The following is a 5,211-nucleotide window of genomic DNA, read 5'->3' as shown; positions in this document are numbered from 1 at the left end:
ATGATGTTATCAACAACAACAGTAACCTCATTTCATATTCACATATTCATCAATAATAACAATTCATGTTGACATGGTTTTTATTAACAACGTCATCTCAAATCAATATCATCATAATTATCATTATCATCACATATCAATTAAACACACACACACACACACACACACACACACACACACACACACACAAACATAATTTTCTTGAAAGAAAAATCAGCATGCAACAGGAATAGGTATATATCCTCATAGCTAGGTTCCCTGACCCTAACTATGATGTTAAAACGGTAAATTTTATAATAAACTCCCCTCAATAAAAATTTTATCGCATCCCATTAGTTAAAAACATAATTTTCTTGAAAGAAAAATCAGCATGCAACAGGAATAGGTATATATCCTCATAGCTAGGTTCCCTGACCCTAACTATGGTGTTAAAATGGTAAATTTTATAATAAACTCCCCTCACCTATCGTGAGCTACCCCACAGATTCCTCGTCGCGTCACTTGAAGATTCCTTTTCGTCCTTGCTCGTCAATTCCACGCAAGCCTCTACCATGCCAAAACGAAGGAGACTTAGTATGGATTTCAGAAAACAAAGCTAGTAATAGTGCTCTGGGTCAAACACCCACATCATTACATGAAAGAGCTGAGATCATTTCGGGTTTTACAAAGGAACATCATTTTGAAATTCCGACCATGCTAATGTGACTGGAGTTCAGTGTAGGTTACGAAAATAACATGCATTTCATGAAAGGATAACGTTTACAAAGTCTCTTTCTCTAAGTTTTTTCAAAGGAAGCATAAGACATGCAATGGCGGTTCCAAAGTCAGAAAAGATGCAAAGACAAGATGAAACTAACAAGAAACAAGCATAGAACCATGGCTACCTCGAAAGAAAATGAAAGGTCAGATTAGGGTTTCGTTCTCTACCGAAACCGCAAGTCAAGTTGGAAGATTCTGCTTCGGTTGAAGGGTTCCTCTCGGTGTGGGGCTTCAATGGAGAACAGCGATGGTTTGTGGTGGCTAATAGTGGCTGTGGGTGATGGAGAAAGTGCTTGGGACGTTAGAAATGGCTTTGGAAGAAAGAAAGGAGAAGAAATGATGTTTTTCCTAAGCTACACAAAAGCAAAGGCTGAAATGCTTAAATAAGAAATGCTCTCGGGAACGGAAGCTTCGAGCACACTCCAAACATCTTCTCAAAGATCCCAACGGTCAGATCGTGTACAATTGTCTTATGAAGCTGCAGACCAAATTTCGAGAAGAGCCAACGATTAACGAAGGCTGGGCAGCGTTTTTACTGAGGCAGCTTCATGTAGCTTCCTCAAGAAGCTTCATTAAGAGGCTTCCTCAAGAAACTTCCCTGTGGCTTCTTTGAGAAGCTTTCTGAAGAGGCTTTTTTGAGAAGCTAGATCCTTATCTACCCACACACTTCTATTAACTAAATTAACCTCCTTGAAAATAATTACGAATAAAAATAACACAACAAATAATTAAACATCAAACATAATTAATAATATATATATATATATATATATCAGGGTGTTACATGAATTACTAGCCGATTGGAACAATAATTAGGCTGAGGTCGAGTATGGATCTTTGATCTTGGGTTTAAAAATATTGTTAGCCGAAGACGCCAAATCAGTTAAAATTATGGGCAATTCATAACTAATAATTAAATAGTTAACCAATCAATATAGATGTTTCCATCTGAATTTGATTTCTTGTATGAATCAACTATTCAATGTTAGATCAAGTGACCTCAGAATAATTAAGAAGAGGGGGTTGAATTAATTATTCCTAAACCTTTACTAATTAAAAAAAATTTACTCTTCTAAGGCTTTTACTATGTTGTTAAGTAAATGAAGAATAGAAAAGAAACTTAACCAAAAGTAAAAGTGGAAATTAAAGTGCACAGCGGAAATTAAAAGAGTAGGGAAGAAGGAGACAAACACACAAGAGTTTTTATACTGGTTTGGCAACAACCCGTGCCTACATCCAGTCCCCAAGAGACCCGCGGTCCTTGAGATTTCTTTTCAACCTTGTAAAAATCCATTTACAAGCAAAGATCCACAAGGGATGTACCCTCTCTTGTTCTTAGTCAAAAAACCAAGTAGATGTACCCTCTACTTGTACCACAAAGGATGTACCCTCCAATGTGTTAAGACAAAGTTCTCAGGCGGTTACACCTTTGAAACTTTGTGAATGGGGATACAAAAGAATTCTCAGGTGGTTAGTCCTTTGAAATCTTTTGTATATGGGAAAGGGAAGAATCAAAAGAATTTTCAGACTGTGTCGTTTTGAATTCTTTGACAAGGGAGAAGGGAGACACAAAAGAATTCAGGCGGTTAGTCCTTCGTTCTTTTGGAAAAGGGAGAAGAGAGAAACAAAAAGAATTCAGGCGGTTAGTCCTTGGTGAATTCTTTTTGGCAAAGGGAGAAGGGAATGAAAAAGATGAATAGCACAGTTTTCAAGGTTTGAAAAACCAGAAAACTTTGAAAAGCTTTTGGCAAAAGGAAGAAGAAGAAGAAGAAGAAGAAGAAGTTCAAAGAGATTCAGAAATCAATTGGCAAAAGTTTGTTGTCTAAAGAATGAATTGGAAAGATGCATTGAAAAGCAAATCAAAGCCTTGCTTTTATAGACTCTTCATGTCTGGTCAAGAGAACCATTAGAACAGTTACACATTTAGAAAAACTTGAAAACTATTGGAAGAGTTACATCTTTTGATTTTGTTCAAAAACTATCACTGGTAATCGATTACCAAATCAATGTAATTGATTACACAAAGCTTTTTGTGAAAGGATATGACTCTTCACAATTAAATTTGAATTCCAACGTTCAAACACACTGGTAATCGATTACCAAATCATTGTAATCGATTACAATATTTTGAAATCAATTGGAACGTTGTAAATTCAGTTGAAAGCTTTTTGAAAACCATTTTGCTACTGGTAATCGATTACAATAATCTGGTAATTGATTACCAGAGAGTAAAGACTCTTTGGTAAAAGGTTTTGAGAAAAATTCATGTGCTACTCAGTTTTTGAAATTTTTTTTTAATACTTATCTTGATTGAGCCTTCTCTTGATTCTTGAATCTTGAGTCTTGAATCTTGATCTTGATTCTTGGAACTTGAATCTTGAAACTTGATTCTTGAAATCAAATTTCCTTTTGAACCTTGAAGTGTTCTTGATTCAATCTTGAACTCATTCTTTGATTCTTGAGATCATCATCTTTGCTATCATGAAGTGTTCTTGACTTTTGAGCTTTTGGTCATCATCTTTGTTATCATTAAATCAATCTTGATTCATCATGAAGCTTGCTTATCCTTGTTATCATTAAAACTCTTTGTATCAATCTTGATTCATCATGAAGCTTGCTTCTACATTCAATTGTTAAAGAAATTCATGGATGGTAAGGTTTTGTATATACCATGAGACAAAAACCAAGAGGCCAACAAGTTGGCCCAACAAGCTTCCAAATATAAGGAGTTAGAGGTCGAATAACATGATTACTAATGGCTTGAGGTGGTTGCCCAAGATATACCGTTGGCTAATAAAGATTGGCAATGTGAGCTAATAGACTACTTGGAGGAACAGTCGACCAAGGCAAGTGCAGTGATAAAAAGAAAGGCTTTGAAATACACTTTACTAGATGGTGATCTATATAGAAGGACAATTGATTCATTGTGATTGGAATGCGTAAGTATGACTGAAGCTCTGAGAATTATGGGCGAGGTACATGAAGGGATATGTGGCTCCCATTGATCGTGGGCAAAAATGAAGTGGTTGATTAATAGGCATGACTATTTTTGGCATAGCATATCAAACAATTGTGTGAAGTATGCCAACAGATGTGAAGAGTGCCAACGACACAGACCTTTATAGAGAGTCCTAGTGGAATAACTTCATAGTATCATTAAGCCATGACCATTTTGAGGTTGGGCCATGGATATGAGAGGTAAAATCCACCCTAGTTCTTCTAAATGCCAATGTTTTATTATTGTAGCAATGTATTATTTCACAAAGTGGGTGGAGGCACAACCGATGGTCTCCGTTACTCAAAATGACAACATTAAATTCATCCAAAATCAAATAGTATATAGATTTGGGATACCAAAGACTATAACAGCTGGCCGATGTATTGTTTTCGTAGGCAACAAGGTAGTAGCATTCGCTTAATAGTTTGGCATCAAGATTGATCATTCTATGCCTTACTATGCTAGGCTAATGGGAAAATGAAAGCCATCAATAAAATTATTACATATTTGATTAAAAAGTTTGTTAAAGAGAAACCTAAACTCTAACACGAAATATTATCCAAAGTATTATGGGCTTACAGGAATAAGAAGAATAAGGCTACAACTATGACACCATTATAGATAAAGTATGGTCAAGATGATGTGTTACCCCTGGAGATTAATGTTAAATCCCTAATGGTGGCTAAGCAACATTTCTTGTCAACTGATGATTGTCAAAGATCATTGGTCTTGGAATTGGAATCGACTAATGAGGATCGTTTGATGGCTTATGAGAGCATTAAGTGGAACAAAGAAAAGGTTGGACCATATTATAATAAGCATGTCCACAACAAAGGATTTGAAGAAAGTGATCTAGTTTGGAAAATAATGTTACTGTTAGTCGTTATTTACGACTAACTTTTGTATTGAATAGTTACATGAAATTAGCCTTTCCCCCCAATTTATGGTTCTTTTTGTGGGAATTATACATATTTTCATGTTTAGTTTGATTTTATACAGTAGATACTCATTTTGTGAATTAATGTTGAAACCACTTTAGTTTTAGGCAAAAAGAAGAGAAGGTCAAGTAGCTGGAGTCTCGCTAAGCGAGGCATATGCACTTAGCGAGTGACATCCGCTAAGCGAGGCACTCAGCTTGTTTAGCGTGATGAGAAATCCTAGAAGAGGATCAACCATAGATGTGCTCCACTAGCATGCCGCAAAGCTCGCCCAGCATGTCGTTTATCTTTTCTCGCGCCCAACTCGCTAAGCCAAATTTCACTAACTCACGCTTAGCGAGCCAATCTCGCTAAGCGAGCCTTTAGAATCTGAAATTTCAAGGAGCCTTTAAAACACTAAAGTTGGCAGAAACTAAAAGGAGGAGTCAAAAAACAGAGCCAAGGAAGAAGCTAGAGCGGCAGAAACAAGCCTCCAAAGAGAGTTTAAGTTAGAGGAGTGAGATTAGGGTTCTAGAG

The sequence above is a fragment of the Glycine max genome, chromosome 15, assembly GCF_000004515.6.
Source record: "Glycine max cultivar Williams 82 chromosome 15, Glycine_max_v4.0, whole genome shotgun sequence".
Lineage (NCBI taxonomy): Eukaryota > Viridiplantae > Streptophyta > Magnoliopsida > Fabales > Fabaceae > Glycine > Glycine max.
The sequence above is the reverse complement of the archived record's forward strand: the minus strand, read 5'-3'. Positions refer to the sequence as shown.